The following is a 24131-nucleotide window of genomic DNA, read 5'->3' as shown; positions in this document are numbered from 1 at the left end:
ATGGACACTTGGGCAGTTCCACGGTTTTTGATTCTCACTCTCAGGTAGCAAGTATTCTATAGTCACTTTAAAATTCAACCATAAGTCTCAAAGTTCACAAAATGTCTAATCTCAGGTTATCAAACCTTTATACTTCATTCAAAATTATATCTACCTCCTGCTAAAAGGTTCATAGAAGGGTAAGGAAAAAGTTAGGAAAGCAATAAGACTCTTATTTAAATAGTACTGTTAAAATTTGGCTTCATGCTCTCTGAAGATGAGAGTGCCTTCACAGATATTTCAAAGCACCACACACACACCCAATGGTGGCAGTCTGTCACATTAATGTCCCTCAACTTGGAGTACTGCACTCTATTCTGGCAATCATTTATTTCTTCCTTGGCCTCCAAGGAAACAGTAGGGTCCACCTTGCTGAGGCCTGTTTGCCTGTCTGTGAACTTCTATTGAACTGGATCTAAGCCATCCCCCCTACTGCCCTTGTAGGTATGATCCCACATCTGACCCACTATTCCTTTAAAAATCCTCCTCAAGCGGCACGTGGGTGGCTCAGTCAGTTAAACCACCCAACTCGAGATTTCAGCTCAGGTCATGATCTCATGGGTCATGAGATTGAGCCCTGTGTCGGGCTCTGCACTCAGGAGGAGTCTGCCTGAGACTCTCTCCCTCTGCACACCCTCCTCTCTCTCAAATAAATAAATAAAAATCTTTTAAAAAATCCTCCTCAAATATCTAACAATACATAATTTAGTACACTCTTTATAGATGAGGAGTCTTTAAGATTATGTGGCCAGTTTCTAGGTATATCCTTCTGCACCTTGGTCTGATACTCTGCTTTAGTATGTAACACCTATTGTATATAGATGCCTTAGTAGAAACTTCTAATTTAACATGCTGCTCTAATTCCATACACTGGAATGTAAAAGGTGTGAATCAATCTCCATATAATTCCAAGAGTCCACAGGCCAGGGCCTCTACTCAACCATCATATTTTGAAGCAACTATAAGGAAGAGGCTGAGAACTCTAGTTCCTGGAATATTTGGCTCTTCCTTTAAATATCTTCACTCACTCTCAAAAGGCTAGTTGACCAGAAATAACTTGGTAATCAATATAGTCAGGAATGAGGCAGAATCCTACAGTTGGCATTTGGAGGTTATATGCCCCACATCCTTGTTGATAGCATTCTATATTCTCCTTATCATTTCTGATGAGAGCCTTCCAGAACACAAACTCTGAGAACTCTTTATCCTAGCTCTACTTCTCATTTTCCAGAACATAGTCCATTGTATTTAATTGCTGATGATCCAAAACAAAAATTTTGAAACTTTGAAACCTCCTATCACTGGTCATCTGGTCAAGAATTAATAGTAATAAATTTTCTTCAAATCCTTGAAACAACTGGTTTGAAAATGCTTAGCGTTAGTTCATAAAATTTAGAATTTCATGGAAATGATTCTCCTGAAAATGCCAACTGCCTATTTATTTTTAAATGGTAATTTTATAATTTCTTATTTGATGACACGTTTCTGTGAGGAATTAAGCAAATACGTGCAGCAGCATGCTAAGTGAAAATTGGGAAGAGCTGCTTCCAAACAGATCTACACTATCATAATGTAGATTCTTCATTTAAAAACAAATAAATAAAATTTCATTTTCTCCACAAATTTTAAGATCTTAAAAGTTTCCAGAGCTCTCTAGAAACTATTTCCTCATGTTCTATACTGATAAGACAACTGCTCCTTTGGAACTATAGGTAGTTGTGACTCCGTTTGTAAAAATTCAAGTAAAATCTATCATTCTTAAAGAGAGGGAGAGAGCAAGTCATAGGCTTCTCAAAGGTCTTTACAGGTTGAATATTTAGAAAGGTCAGGACACCAACCAATGTTAGAATATGTAAAACTATTTCACTTTCTACCCAACCATATATAAAATAAGCTGTTTCTCAGCTTCATGATTATTTCAGTCTAATAATGCACTTGTTGCCAAACACTTCTGAGAGCATCCACGGAGTACATTTTTCAAATTTGAATTAGTAGCCTCTCTTCCAGAATTGTGCTTTGAAGATTCATAAAGGGTACTAGCAAAGTCTGATTTGAGATAATGAATGTCAAATTGACCCTTAAAAAAATCTGTGATGTAGGATTTAAAGTAGAATAGAAAACAGAAGGTGATGAGAGCTTTTTATTCCATTGGGAGGCTGGCAAGCCATTTCTAAGAGAGAGGGCTCTAAGTCTTACTCAGGGACAAGAATATTAATGGATCTTGAATTATATTTTCCGAGAATCACTGAAATTTTGATGGTGAATAAGATAATTAAGTTATTTAGTGTTCTGGTACTTGTTAAAAGGTTTGCTTCAGGTGTCTTCTGACAGAGCAGCTTTCACATTGCTACTCATTTTTTGGATGTCAGATTTCTTTAAGTTAGACTTGATTGTATTCCAAATTAGTGGATCCATAAGGAATAAAGCATAAGGGCAATGGTTTGCCTTGTGACCTCACTTTTCTGATGAATCTAAGAACTGATTTTTCCATTTCTTCAGCTTTTTTTGTTTTTTGTTACAATGGAGTGGAGATGTCCAAGCTCCTTACATGCCTGACCAGAAGTCAGAAGTCATGTTTATTTTTAATTCTAATTGTTGATGAAATTCCTCTCTATAAAATACAGATGAATAATAACCCCCCACATGCACAGAGGATTTTATGATTATGCCAGATAACATATCTGAAAGCCCCTAACATAGTGGCTACTTTAGGCACTTACCTATTTGTTGAGTCTAAATTTGTTGACAATGAACCACTCCAACTTACAAGCAGTTGTTTTATAAATATCCATATATAGGCTGAATGTTTAGAACTTAATAACAGTTCCATGATGAAACAATGATAAGTATGGTAATTAAATTTCCAGATTTTCCAAAAAGGCTATTCTTATCTAACCCATAGTATAATAACAGTATTTCTCCAAAAATCCCTACCATGAGAGCTATAATTCTGAGATCACATAGTACCTGAGAATAGCAGAAAGAAGAACAGGAAAATGGAGATGGCTGTAAAAGTAACAAATACATCTTAACCAGGTGCCATTGTTCTCACTTCCTAAATCATTCTCCCCCTAACCAGTCTGTGACATCTTCCAGGTCTCCTAATTCACAAATGTTATTTCAATGATGTTAATGGTACTTCTCCAAAGTTCAAGACAAAGAACTGATATACTTGAAATAGGTATTTCTGGTGAAAGAACTTCCTGAGTCCTTCGATGCCCTGAGAGCAGAGTGGGGGACAAAGACTTGAAGGAAACATGTGCATGCCCCTGTTTCAAAGATAAAAATTACATTGCTCTGGGGAAATGAGGGTATAGTCTCAAACATACTTTCTCTGGGATTTTATTCTCTCAGTCATGCCCCAACAATATATTGGTGAGTTCCATTTCATGGATAGCTTTGCCAACTTCTGACTCGTACTTCATAAAGGATGGTATCAGGTTAAGAAAGAAGAATCCGATGGGAAAATCAAAGTTACAATCATTGCATGATTCTGCCAAGGGCCACTCATTCTATTCAACATTCATTCACATTTTTCCAGGTCTGTGCTTGGTACAGAGGGTGCAATGGTGAGCAAAACATGGATCTTGCCTTAGAAGCTCATGGTCTAAGCTGAAGAGAAGTATCCTGAGGAAAATTTTATTTGGTCTTATTCATATCCTGGCCTATACTTGAACTAATCACTGCAGTAATTTGGCACCACACTTCTTCCCCTGAGGTGAGAAAGATGGGGTATGGATCAGAAAGATAGGCAAAGATAGACAAATATGAAGATTGCATGTCCCACATAAATGATACTAGGGTTCTCCAAAGAAATGGTATAATCAGAAAGAAAAAACAAGAAATGTTGGGCTAACATATCAGAAACCCTTCCCCATGAATAGTACAAGTGAGAAAGAAGACATATAAATTCTATTTCATAAGTACATGAGGTTTCACAAAGCCACATATTTGGACAGCTCATCAAGAAAATTATCATTCCCCATTTACTACAATCAAACATAAAGGGTAATACTCTTCATGGGAATCCTGTTAAAACAACAACAACATGGTGATAGAGGTTGCTCAGTGATCTGTAGTAAAAGATCCTGATTTGGCACTACTGAAATACAGTGTGCCATTCTAGCCTTGCCAATCATTTCCCAGGCAAGTCACAGAAGAGCCATGTAGGCTTGCCAACATGACAAAGTGTCTATTGGCACAACTTTTTTTTTTAATGAAACATTCTTATTATTCATGCAACACTGATTCAGTCCACAGACAGAAAATAAAAGAGCCACATAGAATAATTTACCCAATAATCTATTTAGGGCATTGCCTAGTCTGTGCTGAATAGTGCAGAAACAGTCAGGGCACAAAGTTAGGGCTGGCAAAGAGTCTGGAAATTGAGATAGGAAATCCAAGAGAGGAGAAAGCCACAGAAGGGGAGCTCTCAAAACTCTGAATAAATTCTAAAATGAAAATTACAATCTAGGTACAAAATCTAAGTATAAACTGACCACAGAACTGTGACACTCCAAAATGTCTATTGGAAGGCAACAGCTGGAAAGCTAAAAAGGCTGAGCAAGGATTTCAGCTGCTGCCCAGTGCAGGGAGAGAGTGTTTTGAGTTTGAAATATGCCAAGTTAAAGAGGCTTGATAAACATCTGGACTCTCCAGTAAAACTGCAGAAAGGAGTAATGCCAAGGAGTAAAGACTATGTCTCACCCTAAGACTAAAAGAAAAACTAAAACAGATCTGCTCTATCAAAGTGTAAAATGAAGCCTACAATAGTTCAAGGTGACAAACCAAATATTGAACTGTCTGCTTGAATTAAAAAAAAAAAAGCACTCTTCAGAGAAAGAGGAAAAAAATCCAGATTCTCTACAGTATCAAACATAATGTCCAAATACAATTAAAAACATACTAGACGTGGAAATAGAAAAATGTGACCCATAGTCAAAAGAAAAAGTAGTAATAGAAACCCCAAAATAATTCAGATGTTAGAATTAGCAATAAGTACTTTTAAATTTTAATTTATTTTTTTAATTCCAGAACAATTAACATACAATGTTATATTAGTTTCAGGTGTACAATATAGTGATTCAGCAATTCTGTACATTACTCAGTGCACATTAGGATAAGTGTACTCTTAATCCCCTTCACCTATTTCACCTATTCTCTCACCCACCTCCCCTCTGGCAACCACCAGTTTGTTCTCTATATTTAAGAGTCCATTTTTTTAAAAGATTTTATTTATTTATTTGAGAGAGAGAGAGAGCATGAGTCGGGGGAAGGGGCAGAGGAAGAGGAAGAAGCATACTCCCTGCTGAGCAGGGAGCCCAATGTAGGGCTCGATCCCAGGACCCTGAGATCATGACCTAAGCCGAAGGCAAACGTTTAACAACTGAGCCACCCAGGTACTCCAAGAGTCCATTTTTTTGCTTGTCACTCTTTTTCTTTGTTTGGTTTGTTTCTTAAATTCCACATATGCGTGAAATCATATGGTATTTCTTACTCTGACTGACTTACTTCATTTAGCATTATACCCTCCCTTTTATTGCAGATGACAAGATTTCATTCTTTTTTATGGCTGAGTAATATTCTTCTCAATCTTCTTTATCCATTCATCTATTGATGGACACCTGGGTAGCTTCCATACCTTGGCTATTATAAATAATGCTGCAATTAACATAGGGGTGCATATATCTTTTCAAAATTAGCGTTTTCATCTTCTTTGGGCAAATACCCAGTAGTGGAATTACTTGATCACATGGTAATTCTATTTTTAATTTTTTGAGGAGCCTCCATACTGTTTGCAGACAAGTACCTTAAAGCTGCTATTATAAATATAATCAAGGTCTAAAGGAAAAGATGATCGTAATGGATGAGAAGATGGCACATCTAAGCAGAAAAATAGGAACTATGCAAAAGAACCAAATGAAAACTCTAGAAATGAAAACGGCAGTATCTGAAATAAAAAATTCAACAGATGGGCTTAACAAAAGATTGGAGCCATCGCCCTAAAAGTCACAAACTTGAAAAGTTCTTTGGCTGAAGAGAAATGACATCAAATGGAACTCACACACACAAGGAAAAATAAAGGAGACTGGAGAGGCACATGGATGGCTCAGTCAATTAAGCATCTGACTATTGATTTTGGCTCAGGTCATGATCTCAGGGTTCTGAGATGGAGCATCATGTCAGACTCCGCAATGGGTGTTGACTCTGCTTAAATTTCTCTCCCTCTCCCTTTCCCTCTGCCCCCCTAAAAAAAGGGGGGACTGGACATGGTAAATATGTGGATAATCTTAACATGATATTTTGCATCTTCTATTCATTTCTTCAAAAAAAACACAACTGACTGTATATACTTAACACTACTGAACTATAGACTTAAAAATAATTAAGATGATAAATTTTGTATGTTTTTTGTCACAATAAAAAACAAATTACTATTTAATGAAAAAAATATAATATTGTGGGGATTATAATATACATAGATATAAAATATATAAAACAATAGGATGGGGGTCTAAGTGGAATTACAGTGTTATACAAGTTTTATTGCAATTAGTGCTACATTAATTCTTTTTTTTAAAGGTTTTATGTACTTATTTGTCAGAGAGAGAGGGAGAAAACAAGCAGAAGCACAAGCAGGGGGAGCAGCAGGCAGTGGGAGAAGCAGGCTCCCCGCTGAGCAAGGAGTCCAATGTAGGACTCAATCCCAGGACCCTGGAATCATGACCTGAGCTGAAGGCAGACACTTAAACGACTGAGCCACCCAGGTGTCCCAGTACTACATTAATTCTAAGTAGAATAGGATAACTTAAAGATCAATACTGTAATCTTTGGTACAACTACTTAAAAATAATACAGAAGTTATAGCTAAAAGTCATTAAAATAATTAAAACAAAACATTAAAAATTGTATTAACCCAAAAGTAAACAGGAAAGGAGAAAAATAGGATGGGGGGAAAGAGGCAGGACAAATAGAAAGCAAATAGCAAAATGGCAGACTTAGAATTCAACTTTCAACTATGTTGAAGTAACTGGTACTAAATCAGCCCTCCTGAAATAAACTATAAATCTGAACAAACCATTTGAAACAACTTTTTAAGGCAGAGAACAACAGAGAGCACAGTACTACAACTCTTGAGAGAAAGAAAACTCATGAGGTGAGTGAGCCCAGGATCACCCAGCTCTCTAACTGGATATAATTTTCCAACTATAATGCAGAGACCTAGAGCCTGAGCTGGTTGAGGTGATCCCACTGATCTTGGGAGGCAGAAATCAGAGTCTGAGTTGGCTGAAGTGGCTGTAATCTATGATGCAAGGTAATAAAAAAAAAAAGGTGGATGTGCAGAGAAGAAGGCCCCAGGAGTCCTGTGGGAGGTCCTGTATAAAATCCTTAACTGAGGACAAGGCTATACATGTTCAGAGTGAGACTATGAGAGTTTACCAGATAGCAGTTAAGATAAAGTTGAGAGGGAAATAGAGATATTAGAGAACAAGCACTGCTAGAGAAAAAAAGCATAGTTCCTGGCCCTTTCAGAGTGGAGAGATCCTGTTAATACTTTGATAACATAGTTCACATTGAGTTGAGATAGCAGAAGGCTACACCATAGGAGTAATGGGCAAACTTTACTATAAGACCTACTCTAGATGCACCCTAACAAAGTATGAAACCAAGTTTTAACAAGATCCAGAAGAGAAATGTTGAAAGTTAATTCCTGACAAGCTAGACGAGCTTGAGAAATATCCTGAACTTTCCAAAGATCTGTGGAGATTAAATTAAATTACAAATCAAAAATAATGAGATATCTAGAAAATCTCCTAGTATCTGGAAATTAAATCTTTTCTAAATAGTCCATGGTCAAGGAAAAATCACAAGAGACATTAGGAAATACTTCAAACTAAAAAATAGTAACTTACCAAAATTCGTAGAACACAGAACAAACAATGCTTAAAGGAGGAATTTAGTTTTAAATTCACATATTAGAGAAAATAGCAAGATTTAATATCAATTATCTAACTTTCCACTTTAAGAAGCTAGAGAAAGAAGAGCAAATTAAATCCAAAGTAAGTCATAAGAAAGGAATAATAAAGATCAGAGTAGAAATCAGCAAATAGAGAAAATTAACAAAGCCAACATTTTTTCTTTTAAAGGATTAATAAAATTAATAAACACCTCTCAATAAAAATTAAGGAAAAAACAGGAAAATCACAAATTAATAGTATCAAGAATAAGAGAGAAGCATCACTACAGATCCCAGAGACATTAAAAGGATAATAATGCAATATTATGAACAACTCTATGGCAATAAATCCAACAACTTAAAATGGGCAACTCTTTTTTAAAAAAGACAAAAATTTATGAAGAAATACAAAATCTGAATAGCCCTTATATGTATCAAAGAAACTATAATAAAAATTTTGCATAAATAAAACTCCACACCCATCTGAGTTCACTGGAAAGTTCTATCAACCTTTAAGGAGACTTAATATTAAGGTTACATAAACACTTTCAGAAAATAAAAAAGAATGTTTCCACTTTATTTTATAAGCCATATTTTATTTTATTTTTTTTAATTTTTTATTGTTATGTTAATCACCATACATTACATCATTAGTTCTTGATGTAGTGTTCCATGATTCATTGTTTGTGCATAAGCCAGCTTAATCCTGATACCAAAATCTGACAAGGACATTACAAAAAAAGAAACTTACAGACAAATAGCCCAAATCCTCAACTGTATTAATTAATGCAAAAAGACAGTGTTTTCAACAAATGCTGCTAGGATAAATGGATAAACATATGGAAAAAATGAATATTAATCTCCTCCTGACACAATTAATTAATGTGAAATGGATCACAGACCTCAGTGTAAAAGCAAAACTATAAAATGTCTAGAAGAAAAGATGAAAGAAAATTTTTGTGGGCTTGAGAGTTGACAAGGATTTCTTAGATATAACACCAAGAACATTAAACATAAAAGAAAATTTTGATAAACTAGACTTACTGTGATTAAAACTTTCTGCTCTATAAAGCAGAGTAGAGTTTCATAAAACTGAGTAAAAGTTAGCAGTTCACTAACAGGAGAAAGCATAAACAGATTGTGGGATAGTCATACAATGGAAAACTCAGAATTTTTTAAATTTTATTTATTTATTATTTATTTTTTGAACTGGATCAGTTATCTAAATTAAGTTCTTTGCAAGAAATTTGGAACACCAGTTTGTGAGGATAAACTCCATTTGTGAGAGAAAACACAGAGCAGAGGTAGATCCAAAGCTGAGGAAGAGCTTTGATTTTTGGCAGAATTTGTGAGTCCACAGCTTTCTGATCAACCTTGTACTGTTCTGTAATCTCATATTTCCCCTTCTCTGTGTCAAAAACCTCAAAAGTTTATACAGCTTATTCTTCTTGAAGTAAGCATAAGTGAGATGTTTTGGGATTTTTGCACTACTGATATAAATTTTGATGGATTGGCAATAACAAATTTCTGGTGTGTTCTATGCAGAGGAACTTGACTGAGGGCCAGAGATCCAGTCACAAGTAGCAAGCCACTGCTCAGTTGCTTCAGGAAAACCACCCTCTTGCTTCTGTGGTGCCCAGTGAGGACAATCAAAATGGTTCCAGGAGTGATGCTAGCTCGCAGTTTTCTCACATGATGAATGAAAGGTTTTTGCTGTGGCTCAATAGCTTTTGAGTCACATCTTCAGTAAGATAATACCTAGGCAATTTGTGAAGCTTAACCACTCAGATATCACCATTCCTGTCACCACCAACTGGTTTTGTAATAGTATCAAGAACCTTTTTCTTTTTCCTTTCAACCCTGGATTCAGCTGCTGAATTCTTCCTCTCGTACATGGCCTTTTTGTAATACATAGCTGATTAGGAATATCTGTCAATTCCTCTGACCTTCCTCTGAAACCTGCAGTTTCAGCTGCAGTGGTGCTTCTTCTTTGGCGTTTCAGCCTTCAGATTATCCTTCTTAACCTTGCCTCCACCATCAGCCTTCTTGGCTTCAGGTTTTTTCTCCTTACTATCTGGATTCTCAGCTTTCATCTGCCATCTTGGAAGATGGGGAAGGGTCAAAAAAATTTTTCTAATGAACTACTGATACACACAACAAAGATGACTATTTGGGGGGCACCTGTGTGGCTCAGTCAAGTTTCGGCTCAGGTCGTGATCTCAGGGTCATGGGATTGAGCCCTGTGCTGGGCTCCAGACTCAGTGTGGAGTCTGCTTGAGATTCTCTGTCCCTCTACCCCTCTCCACGCTCACGCTCTAAATAAATAAATAAATAGAATCTTAAAAAAAAAAGATGAATCAAAAACTAATGATGTAATGTATGGTGATTAACATAACAATAAAAAATTTTTTAAAAAACAAAGATAAGTATTGGAAACATTACACTAAGTTTAAAAATCTAGACACAAAACAGTATCTATGAAGTTCAAGAACAGGCAAAATAATCTATGAAATCAGAATGTAGTTGCCTTCTAAGATGTAGCTGAACTGGAAAGGGACTGTAGGGGACTTTCTGGATGATAGAAATGTTCTAGATCCTGTTTAAGGTGATGGTTACATAGGTGCATACTTTTATCAAAAGCAATCAAATTGTACACCTCAGATCTTGCATTTTATCATATATAAATTTTATTCAATTTTTCAAGTGACAATATAAAAAAATTTTAGTTCCTGCTGAATTATGTAATTTTCCATCTAGATTTCAAAAGGTATCAAGTACCGGGGCGCCTGGGTGGCTCAGTTGGTTAAGCGACTGCCTTCGGCTCAGGTCATGATCCTGGAGTCCCGGGATTGAGTCCCGCATCGGGCTCCCTGCTTGGCAGGGAGTCTGCTTCTCCCTCTGACCCTCCCCCCTCTCATATGCTCTCTCTCTCTCTCTCTCTTTCTCTCTCAAATAAATAAATAAAATCTTTTAAAAAAAAAAGGTATCAAGTACCAAGTAAAATAAAACTCAATGACCCATACACCTTACATGAATCCAATTATAGACTAGAACAGCTAAAATGAAAGGTTCCAAAGTTTACTCACTTAATATTCTACAGATTAGGAAAGGCATATCCACTATGAACAGACACAACAAGAACAAGAATGGAGTGTCATGTTATCTGCTTCTTCCCTTCACCTCCCCACAGTGTTCAACCTCCAAGGAAAGCCCACCTGAACACTCTGAAGACCAAAAGTTGTCAATAAGCTTTCAAGGCTTGAATTCCTACCATAAGGTAGGAATAACTCCAGACAAAACTTATCATCAGAACAATAACCAGGACCAACCTAAAAGCAATCACTTCTTTGGTAGTCCCATCAAGGTCATTCAAGTCAGTGAGACTGACCTTTCTCAACATTAACCCAGGATTCTAATCAAGCCGACATGGAGATGCACTTATTTTGTCCAGCTGGCTACAAAAACACACGCATGAATTCTTTCTTACTCACCCTCAAGCTAGCCTTTCCCTCCCCTCTTCCTGTTTTTCTTTTTCACACATGCACAAACAGTCACGTCGTCATATGAGACAAGTGAACATTGAATCTTAAGGGTAAAAAAACAGATGTTTTCCAATTATCCTTCACAAAACCATATTTTATATTGGGTTCTTCTATGGATTTATAACCAATGAAGAGATGTTACTACATTAGCTCATGGAGGGGGATGATAAAAACTGGAAAGGAAGAGTCAGACAAGGCAAAGAGAAGCTATCCAGAAGGATGCAATTGGAGAAGCATGACAAATGGGCAGCACAGTTTTAGAGGGTTCCGGCAGAAAGGCAGATTGCCTGACTGGGAGAGATTCTCCACAGCTGGAGCATCACACACACCATCTGGAATTTTTTAAATCTGCTTTCCCCAGGTGATCTGATTCTCAGAGTGCCAGTGGAGATGAGAAAAGAAGTAATTGTATAGCTCAGAACAGCTCCAAATGCTCCCCAAATTAGTTAATGAAATCTTGTTTGAATCAATTTCAGCTTCCCCTCCACATTGAGCCCCTAGTTTTGTGTTGTTGTTCCCCCACAAAAAAAAATTGAATGGTAGGAGTTTAACCCCTAAAGGTTTTCTGTACAGTGGAACAAAACATGATTCCCAGAATAATGGTCAAAAATGGTGCTCCAACTGTCAGATCTGGTCCAAATTTCCCAAGACAGGCCAACAAAGCTTCATTTTCAGTCTCACTCCTCTTGACTGGTCTTAGCACTACTTTTAGCTGTCACCAGATGGAGAGCCTACATGTTGAGGTCCATAGTTTTCATTCCCAGATGGTCCAAACTTCAGATTTAAAACAATAAGGGAAAATATAATTTTAAAAATGAAGACCAACCATAAACCAAACTCATAAAAATGAAAGGCTTTGGTTTTCTTTTTTCACAATATATATCTGTCTGTGAATATGGAGGGGGTGCATGCAAGAAAAGGAGAGACAGCTTACTGTGGAATAAGAGGGTGAGGGAAGGAATAAAAAGTAGCAGGAAAGGAATTCCACCTCTATCCTCTATCCTCATATCTTCCCCAATTGACTTTTTTTTTTTCTCTCCTATCTTGTTTTATGCCAGAAGTATAAAGCCAACTTTTTCTATGAAGGGCCAGATAGCAACTTAGCAACTATTTTAGGTTTTGTGGGCCATGAGGGTTATTAAACAAGTACTCAACTCTGCCTTTGTAGCATAAAAACAAACATAGACAATATGTAATGAATGAATATGGCTTTGTTCCAAATTATGAATAGTGAAATTTGGATTTCAAATACTTCTCTCATGTCATGAAATAATATTATTGGGATTTTTTTAAACTACTTAAAAATGTAAAAACCATTCTTTGGTCTCAAATCATGCAAAAAAAACCAGTCAGCAGGCTGGATTTGGCCCATGGGCCACAGATTGCCAATCCCTATTTAATACCAATAAATGCCATTATTCAAGGTTCAATTCCAGAACTACACAATGGCTGCAGCAAGAGTCTCACATGATGCCTTACTCAGAGTAGTTTTTCAAAATTGAAGTGTTCCATTATACCATGAGGAACTGTGGTAAAATTTCATTCTCAGGATCACAGATGTCGAAGGTATAAATAAATGTGTATCTAAAATAAATTCCTCTCCTGTTTTTAAACTTAAAATTTTCTCCTTTACCTATTCTTTTTATGGATCTTCTTCATTCTTGTTGGCATCAAGAAAGGGTAGTGTCTTGATGATCATAAACATTTTCAAGTATCTACCAGTGCTTCACTGTGGTGATGATAAAGATTAATATAGACAGCAGTACATTTCTTTTCTCTTTCACTTTTTTTAAATGAAAAAACCAACATGTCCACTCAAACAAATTAGCATCTCTATGTCGGCAGACTATTTGCTGGGAACAACAAACTCCTATGTCATTTTGAAAAGGGAAAAAGAGCTGGATATGAAAAGATAAGCAAGAAGAGTAGTTTATAACTTGTAAGTTTGGGCACAGCACTTTTCACAAGACTTTTCACTAAAGGGACCATTCTTAGCCAAAGGTACCAAGCCAGGAGCTGATGCTACAGATATGGTCCTAGCCTTAAAAAACTTACAGTCAGGTTGTGGGGACATACATATGAGGCAAAAAGAAGAGTAATATAGTAAACCACAAACACTTCACAGATTTCAATATATATTAAAATATACAGCAAGATAGAATCCCACACAGATATTCTAAAAATGAAAGCTTAGAGAAATTGTATGAGAAAAATCCAACTAAAAAATATATTGAAAAAATACTTCCTGCCTAACAAAAACAAAATTAGAAAAATACCCAAAAAAGCCATAATAAAGTATAAATCCCCCACCTACTCCCCTCCAAAAAAACCTATGGATAAAAAGGAAGGATCATCCCAAGAGGAAAAGAAGACAATTACAAATATAGCAAAATATAAGAAATAAAGCACAAAAGATAAATGATAATATGGACATAAATGAATGTCTTTGTGACATATATTGGGAGTTATATTTTTAGGTTTAAAGTCAACAGTGAATTTAAAAGTTTGAGCTAGTAGTGTTTAAAATTCTACAGAAAATGCAAATATATGGGGAATTCAAACTGGTGTAGCCACTGGAAAACAGTATGGAGGTTCCTCAAAAAGTTAAAAATAGAACCCCCATATGATCCAGTAATTGAACTACTGGTTGTTTACCCAAAAAATACAAAAACACTAATCCAAAGGATACATGTACACTTATATTTATAGCAGCATTATTTATAATAGCCAAATTATGGAAGCAGCTCAAGCATTCATCAACAGATTCATCAACAGATGAATGGATAAAGAAGATGGGGTATGGTGTATATATATATATATATATACACACACACATATATATATACACACACATACACAATGGGATATTACTCAGCCATCAAAAAGAAGATGGCAGGAAGGGAAAAATGAAGGGGGGGAAATCGGAGGGGAAGACAAACCATGAGAGACTATGGACTCTGAGAAACAAACAGGGTTCTAGAAGGGAGGGAGGTGGGGGGATGGGTTAGCCTGGTGATGGGTATTAAAGAGGGCACGTACTGGGTGTTTGTTATACGCAAACAATGAATCATGGAACACTACATCAAAAACTAATGATGTAATGTATGGTGATTAACATAATAAAAAAAAGAATGAAATCTTGCCATTTGCAATGATGTGGATAGAGCTAGACAGTATTATACTAAGTGAAATAAGTCAGTCAGAGAAAGACAAATACCACATGATTTCACTCATATGTGGAATTTAAGAAACAAAACAAACGAGCAAAGGGGGAAAAAAGAGAGAGACAAACCAAGGAACAGACTCTTAACTATAGAGAACAAACTGATGGTTACCAGAGGGGAGTTGGGTGGGTGGGAGGGGTAATGGGTAAAACAGGTGATGGGGATTTAAGAGTATACTTATCATGAACAAAATAATAAAATAAAATAAAAGGATACACAAACCATATCAAAATACATGCAGAGAAGTGTCTAAAGAAACAAACAATAAAGACATTTCTGAAAGTGAAAAAAAAATCCAAACATGGGCAACAAGAAAGAACTAAAGATACCTAAGCATCTGATGGTAGGTACAGGTGACAAATAATCCAGGAACTCAGAGAAGGCTGAGGGCTGGGGAGTGATTTACAGAACATAGTTACACAGAGAGCACTGCAGGAAAGAAATGCAGATGTTGAGGAAAGGGTGATGATGGGAGGGAACTTGGGCAGGATGGAAAGCTGCCTGCCCTTGACAAAAGGAGTCAATCCATTGGAAAATTATGCAAAAAAGACCCAGACAAAATAATGTCAGACCAGACAGCCGGGGAAAACCAAACTCCAAGAAGGTCTAACATCTCCCCTATACAATCCATCTGTGGCAATAATCAATGAGCATTTGAATCATAAAGTTATTTTGAGATTATCTAATCCTAGGCATTAATTTTATAAATAAGTCTTCAAGCCAGAGAGGTGAACTATCTTATTCAAGGTCACATCATGAGTTGGTGGCTGGGTCTAGGACTCCAAACCTAGTACCCTATCTCCAGTGGTCCAGTGTGGTCCAGTATGCTGTCCATTGTACCACTCTGCCTCCACACACCAAGTCCTCAAGGGAGGTGTCCATTACTGTTACTCTCTCAGGAATTTCTGAAAGTTGCCTTTCAGTATCTGAACTTATAATTGTAGGTCTGTAAGTTCAACGCTTAGCAGAATAAATGTAGCTGGGTTTTATTGTTGCTTGTTTTTTATCATTATAGCATCGCCATTACTGATTATGTGGCCTTGAGCAAGTAAGTTACTTTACCCCTCTTAACTTCAGGTTTTATATCTATAAAATAAAGATAATAATAGTGCCTCCCACAAAGGACTATGGTAAAGATTAAGTAACATTTTACATATAAAGCATGTAGTACATGTCCTGGAATATAATAAACAATAAGTGTTAGCTATTGTTAAAGAAGACGTTCACCCTCTCCCATATTTCTGCCCATGAGCAGCATCACAGCATAGTTAGTGGTTAGGACAGTAAAGAGCATAGACTCTGGATGCCTCCTAGCTGTGTGGGCGTTGGCAAATTATTTAAACTCTCTGTGTCTCACATTCCCTATCCATAAATTGGGTCATTGTAAAGATAAAATGAGATATTATATGTACACAATATCTTTAAAAAAATAGAAATGCTTTAAAATAGAAGCATTTGTGGGGCACCTGGGTGGTTCAGTAGATTAAGAGTCAGCCTTTGGCTCAGGTCATGGTCTCAGGGCCCTGGGATAGAGCCCCACATCGGGCTCCCTGCTCAGCGGGGAGTCTGTTTCTCCCTCTCCCTCTGCACCCCCCACTCATGCTCTCTCTCAAATAAATAAAATCTTTTTAATAAATAGAAGCATTTGTTAATAAAAAGATATAACTTATAGAAATTTCCATCTGCTAAGAAGTATGAAAGAAAAATTTGTCTTTTCCCCATGGTTGGGTATGAGATAGTCATTGTATATGCTTATAGTAAGCTCCTGGTGGCAGTGGGAGGGGTAGGGGAAAATAGGCGGAAACTTCTCCAAGACTTCTATTAATTTCCACCAAAATCCCTATCAGTAAGTCTTCTGTGCACAACTAAACTGCCTATAACTAGTTTTTACCAGTCAGAAAGAAGAATGAAATGTACCACACCTCCAACCTACCCCTACTTCCTCACAGATACTTGGTATTTAGTAGCTGAATTTTCTCATTAAACATTTTGAGGGCATTTTTTTTTAGGGCATTTTTAAATAAAGTTTTTTCTGTTGCATTTTCCCCAACTGTCCATCTCTCTGTTGTCCACAGATATAAAGGCCTAGGAGCCCAGTATCATCACCATGGCCTTCAACCAGGGCCAAAATCCTAAATCTGGAACTGAGGGATCCACTGAGATTGCAGCCAGTAATCTGTCTATAGGCGCAGCCAGTAATCTGTCTATAGGCACAGCCAATGGTCAGAGCCAGAAGTCATGAAATAAGTAAAATTAATAACCAAGACCTAAGCCAAGAGCCATAAAACAAAGTTGGCAAGGAAAGGCGGGGAAGGGAAATGGGTGTCAAAGTTAAGCCAAAGGAGTTACAAACACCTCATATTACCAGAACCAACTAGAGGCCATTGCAAACTGTTACTGCTGCTTTAGGCACAGTCTCCTTAAAGACTACTGACCAATGGCTGAGCCATAAAGAGCAGTCAGTTTGGAAGAGAACATTCTCCTTAGCCAATTCTCCTATTTTCTAGTTTCCCTTATCCTGGTGTGCTATTTCTAGCAATGTAGGCTTAGATATTAATCCCTTCCTTCTTGGGCCAGTAATTTAAGCTCTGTGAACCTCAGCTGGCTCATCTGTTAATAATTCTTACCTTCATCGATTTGGTTTAAAGATTGTATGAGAATACATGTGAAAATCTTGAAGATCTGATAAAATACAAATGAATTTTTTTGTAAGACACACACAATTACCAAAGTTAAAAGATAAATGTTAAACTGAGGGAAAATACTTATAACAAATATTTAAAACGTCAATATCCCTAATAATTCAAAACTTCTACAAATCAGTATAAAAATATCACATAATATAACACAGAGAGAAAAAATGGCAAGGCATAAATAGGCAATTCACAGAAAAAATACAAGATGCTCAACCCCACTGGGCATCAGGAAAGTGCAAACTAAACAGGGAGGTACCACTTTTCAATTTGGCAAGAATTAAAAAGATTGATCAATACCCATGCTGGCAAGGATTTGGGAAATAGGATACTCATATATACAGTTGGAGGAAATAGACCTTTTAGGTAGGCAATTTGCCTGTAACATTTAAAATGTGACTAACTTTTACTCCAGTTATTCTACTGCTGGTAAACTATCAATCAGAAATACTATCATAAATTCATAAAAAATACATGCACAGGTTATATATTAAAAATAACTAAATTGTATATAAATGTGTGCCTATATATATATGTTATATCTATATCTATATGTGTTAAAAAGAAAACCACAGGCTGAAAATGGTATCACTTAGGCCAAGTCACCAAACCAGGGGTTAATACCTAATCTAACTGCAGTTTTGATATCCTCCAAAAATTTAAGTCTTAACCAGTCAGAAATTTTCTGATCAGTGCCAAAGAGGTTATCTGACCCCCGCTTCCTCTGCTAGGGAAAGTGACCTTGCCTGGAACAACCCTTTTCATTTGCTAATAACTTCCTTGCCCCAACCTCCTTCCTATAAAAATCTTTCATTTTGTGCATCTCCTCAGAGCTCCCCTCTACCTGCTAGATGGGATGCTGCCCAATTCTTGAATCATTTAATAAAACCAATTAGATCTTCAAACTTATTTGGCTGAATTTTGTTTTTTAACATACCATTGCTATAAATGTTATATATATATACACATACACACATACATATATATATACATACATAAATATGTTTATATGTGAACAGAAAAAGGTCTGGAAGTTTATACAACTTTTAATGGTATCAATTCCAGGGAAGTGGGATTGGAGAATATGGGGAGAAGGGACCTTAAATTTTATATATATTTATGATATATTAAATATATACACAGTGTATCCTATAATTTCTCCAACTGAATGAACTTTTCAAATTTTTAAAGAAAATGTTCTGCAGATCATAAAGCAAAGTACAGGTGTTATTTTTCTTAAATTATACCTTATCAACCAAAAGAAATTTAAGGTGACATACAAATGTGAAGTGTTATTATTTATTACCAGAATTTCTTACTTAAAATTATTTTCAAGTCAAGAAAAAAACAGTTGCATCAAGACTTCCATATACATTAAAATGTAGTAATTCTAGGTTTAAAGTATAGAACTATAGCAATCTTTAGAAAAAGTATGATTAGAGGGGCACCTGGGTGGCTCAGTTGGTTAAGCATCTGCCTTTGGCTCAGGTCATGATCCCGGGGTCCTGGATCGAGTCCTAGGATCAAGTCCTGGAATCTAGCCCTGGGATCAAGCCCCACATCAGGATCCCTGCTCAGTGGGGAGTCTGTTTCTCCCTCTCCCTATGCCCCTCCCTCGGCTTGTGTGCACTCTCTCTCTCTCTCAAATAAATAAATAAAATCTTTAAAAAACAGGTGGGCCTGGGTGGCTCAGATGGTTGAGTGTCTGCCTTCAGCTCAGGTCATGATTCCGGGGTCCTGGGATCGAGCCCCACATCAGGCTCCTGGCTCAGCAGGGAGCCTGCTTCTCCCTCTCCCTCTGCCTCTCCCTCTGCTCATGCTCTCTCTATCTCCGTGTCTCAAATGACTAAAAAATCTTAAAAAAAAAAAGAGTATGATTAGAGTATGATTCCTTATAAACTTTAGCAAATTTTACCCTTCTTTATTATTCTCATGCTTAAAAGCATATTACAGACATTAATACTATTCTTAGAACATGACACCATATCTGACCTAGTTGTCTTCTTTTTTTTTTTTAAAGGGAGAGTTATATTTTATTTTATTTTTTTAAAGATTTTTTATCTATTTGACAGAGAGGAGACAGCGAGAAAGGGAACACAAGCAGGGGCAATGGGAGAGGGAGAAGCAGGCTTCCCGCTGAGCAGGGAGCCCGATGCGGGGCTCAATTCCAGGACCCTGGGATCATGACCTGAGCCGAAGGCAGACACTTAATGACTGAGCCACCCAGGTGCCCCTGACATAGTTGTCTTCTAAAGTAATTACCCCAAACTAAAATTTCCTTCTTTTTATATCTTTCCCTTTTCTCAGTTTATTAGATCATTTTAAATCTGAACATATTTCTCTCAGGTACAATAAGATCACCAGCTTTGTTTTGTGAGATATAAGCAAATTAAACATACATGCTTTCCATTTCATCATACAAGGTAACATAAAAATATTACAAGTTCATCAAAAAACAAGAATTCCAGTAAACCATGTTAAGCTCAGAGGCAAAAGGAGCCTTAATGTGCCCTTTGCCCCCTTCTGTGCCCAGTTCTTCTTCTTCAGTACTGCCTCCCAAGTTATCCCAAGCACCCTTCTAATAAAGCCTGCTTTTAGGAAAGGATCTGAAAAGCAAATTGATGAGTAGAAAACATCAAAGGAATAAAGCTATAACTGTTAAATTTCAGAAATTGATTTTTTAAATTCCACAAGTACCCAATATTTCCAGGTACTGTATACAATGTGAACCAAATTGATGGGCCCTATCCTCAGAAAACATGGAGAATAGATAAATAAACAAGTAGTTATATGAAAGTATGGTTTGCTATGATAGAGTTAAGACAGTGTTATAAGAGGGGAGGTTTAACCAAGTGCAAAGGATCAGAGAATTCTAGAAGAATTCTAAGCCAAGGAGTGAACAGTGAATGAGCATCAACTAGACAAAGGTGTGTGGGAAGAAGAATGAAGGCATGAAGAATGCCTTCCTGACACCTCTGAAATCACATCACCCATTCATCCAAAATATATGTCTGACTCTGATGAGTAGTGAAGTGGGAATAAAATTCAAAACTTCTAACTTCCAGTTCTTTTCATCATTTGGAACACTAGATCCCTGGCATCCTCACCTCTCTTCAGCTTCAAGTGGTCATGGAAAACAACCAAACTAATAAAATAAGTCACAGAAAATCACAAATGCAGAGCACAAAGTGAATAGATATGGGCAGACAGCTGGGAAAATGGTTTTTTAAGACTTTCTCTGAAGGACAAATGTTTAGGACAAAACAAAATTCCCAGCAACAGTGTAAATGCTCCTAAAGATTGTAGCTTTGGCAGGGCAGTAAATATTCAACCCCAATGTCCAAACAGAACAAATATCTGGCTAGTCTCTGCCAAAAACTTCTGAAATAAAAAATAGCCAGCAATAAATTTATCCATGTTCAGCTAAGCAATATTTAGAGGGAATTTACAACTTTAAATGCCTCTGCTAGATAAAAAATCTCAAATCAATAACCCAAGCTTCCACCTTAAGAACCTAAAAAATGAAGAGTAAATTCAACCCACAGCAAAGAAAGGAAAGGAAAAAATAAATAGTAAGTTGTAAATCAATTAAGTAGAAGTTAAAAAGGCAAAAGTAAAAAATAAATGAAACCAAAAAATGCTTCTCAGAAAAGGAAAAACAAAAACAAAAAAAGTTTGTCAAATTTTAGCAAGACCCAATACAAAAAAAAATGAGAAGACAAATGACCAAAATGAGGAATGTATAAGGGAACATAACCACTGAATCTGCAAAAATTAAAAGACTGTAGGGGAGTGTTACAAACAGTTTTCTGTCAATAAGTCAGACAACTTAGATGAAATGAACAAACTCCTAGAAAGGCGCAAATAACCAAAACTGACTCAGGAAGAAATAGAAAATTTGAATAAACCTATAATGAGTCAAGACACTAAATTAATAATTTAAAATCTTCGCTCAAAGAAAAGACCAGATCCAGATGGCTTTACTGGTGAACTCTACTAAGCATTTAGGAAGAAATAATACCAATCTTTCATAGACTCCTCCAGAAAATGGAGGAGGAGGGAATACTTCCCAACTCATAATATGAGGTCAGTATTCTCCTGAGACTGCTTTATAAACCTGGTCCGAACAAAACCCAGGATCACAGAACTCAGTTAATTCTGAGTTCTTTGGGTTCCAGATGGATTCTTAATGTGAGCTAGGAACCTGGAAATGTTATCCAAGTACACATTATGAAAGCTCTAGAACCAAACTGGATCTCAAAAGTCTAAAAATGTAAAACTATCTCATGAAGAAATTGAGAATAGCTACCTTAAAAAGCTATAAAAGAACGTCCTCTCCTCCCCCATTTCTGCCCAAGGAAGTTAGTAACATATATTTTGGCTTGCAGGGCAATACTAGGATCAAGTCATGAGGGCCAGGCCTTTCAGTTCTCAAATCACTTTATAGTTTTTGGACAACCTTATTGGTTTAGGTTTACTACATCTATGGAAAACAAGTGATTGTCCAGTTTAAAAAAAAAAAACTTATATTTAAGAGTAAGTTGCAAAAAACAAAAAATCTTTTTCTTCCCTCTCTTCTTCCTTTTTATGTACCTAATTATATGTACACCACAGTTATATCTATATAGTACAAATACAGAGAATGAAAAAACAAGCCACAGACCAGAAGAAAATATCTGTAAATCACATATCTAATAAAGGACTTTTAAATAGAATATATAAAGAACTCTCAGAGCTCAATACAAATGAACAATGCAATTATTTAAATGGGCCAAATGTTTGAAAATACACTTCTCCAAAGATGATATACTGGTGACAAATAAGCACAGGATATGATGCTAACATCATTTTTCATCAGGGAAATAAAAACTAAAACCACAATTAGATACCATTATCTTTCAATTAGAATGGCTAAACTTATAAAGACTGACCATACCAAGGATGTGAAGCTACTAAAACTTCCATACAATACTAGTGGAAGTAAAATGATTACACCCACTATAAAAAATGGTTTGGTTTTAAACACACACTTAAAAAGTTAAACACATACTTGCCAGAGAAATAAACGCATATATCCATAGAAAGACGTGCACAAGAGTATAAATAGTGGTTGCATTTGTGACAATAAAAAACTGAAGGAAAAAAACAAAAGATGTCCATCAACAGGTAAATGGATAACCAAATTGTGGTATATTGATACAATTATTCAGCATTAAAAAGGAATGAATTATTAATACATGCAACAACATGGATGAATCTCAAAATAAATATGCTGAGTGACAGAAGCCAACAAAAAACAGTACATAGTAAATGATTCCATTTATATAAAAAAGTTTTAAGCACAATCTGATGTATAATAACAGAAAACAGGTCAGTGGTAGCCTAGGGATGGGGCAGCCAGAGTGAAGCAGAAAGAAGGTATTGTAAAAGGGCATGAGAAAACCTTTGGGGTATATAGATGTTTTCATTATATTGATTGTGGTGATGATTTCACGAGTGTATACAAATGCTAAAATTGATTACATTTTATGTTTTAAATATGTGCAGTTTATTGTATGTCAATTAAACAAAACCATTAAATTTTTTGTTTTATAAATTTCTCCTATTTTAAAGATTATATATCTTAATTACATTCTGTTATATTTTTCTGCTAAATGCTATTTCTTTGAAAAAGATACTACACAGAGATTACTCATGTGGAACCCAGGTTATATTTGAGCATCAGTTGTCATTCTCATTTCACGAATAAACACACTGAACACCAAAGTGGATAAACAACTTGACCAAGCCCATAGAGACTGTACATGATAGAGCCTAGATTCAAACCCAGATCTGTCTGGCTCCAAAGTCCATGTTCTTCACACTGTTACAATCCATGGGAAAAGTGGAATACAAAATGATATGGACACTACACTGTATTTATCTAAATAAAGTAAAAGAAAATTTCTTACCGTAAAATGATTTCATTTGGGTTTTAAGTTGTTAGCCTATTGTTCCTTGTGGAATACTATTTAAAATACACTAGTTTGTACTATCTTGGCCAAAAAAACAATACTTATAAAATATTTATAAAATGCTTTTGTTGCTTCTTACTTTTCTAGTAACAATATAAACCAGGTCTATGGCATTTGGGAAATAATGGCTTTGAGGACAAATACCATGATACATTTCCTTCTTAAAGCCACAGATTCTGTCAGGGTCAGTGTATCTTTGACATTGACTATGGAGAGCCTGGAACCAAGTACTCTTAGATATATGAGAAAATATTGTTTAGAGTTCATCACATTGTTTTCCTTGGCATTAACATGACACTGCTCAATCATTTTGTAAATCTGAGTGATGCCAAGTCTACATGTTTCTGATTTAGTTCCACTTAGCAAATCAAAGTGCTGTTTTATGAGTGCTGTTTGAGATTTAAGGCAATAGTCAACTGGTATCCTTTGAAATAAGGAGACTGAGTCAGAAGCCATCATTCAAGTGGCAGATGGGTTAAAGATGCTTTATACAAACCAGCTCTATCAGTTTCCACTGAAGTCTATGCTCTTGCCAAATGCATTCTCTTAGAATATACAATGAGATTTTTTTTTCACATTTGTAGGCCAAAATTCCTCTTGCAGCCACATCTTGCTTCAGTTTATTTGGAATAAGTTTCTTTTTTTTTTTTAATTTTTTTTAT

The 24131-nt window shown here is 36.1% G+C and overlaps 1 protein-coding gene and 1 pseudogene across 4 annotated transcripts in view; both read right to left on the bottom strand.

Annotated features, from left to right (window-relative positions):
* HPSE2 (heparanase 2 (inactive)) overlaps positions 1-24131 on the bottom strand; it is a 667506-nt gene that overhangs the window by 531384 nt on the left and 111991 nt on the right. The window lies entirely within an intron of this gene.
* Positions 9211-10089, bottom strand: LOC114205245 (large ribosomal subunit protein eL6 pseudogene; annotated as a pseudogene).

Source organism: Eumetopias jubatus, unplaced genomic scaffold (assembly GCF_037043125.1).
Source record: "Eumetopias jubatus isolate StellerSeaLion01/CBP00866 unplaced genomic scaffold, mEumJub1_p1.0 scaffold_17, whole genome shotgun sequence".
In the NCBI taxonomy this organism is placed as follows: domain Eukaryota; kingdom Metazoa; phylum Chordata; class Mammalia; order Carnivora; family Otariidae; genus Eumetopias; species Eumetopias jubatus.
The sequence above is the reverse complement of the archived record's forward strand: the minus strand, read 5'-3'. Positions and strand labels throughout refer to the sequence as shown.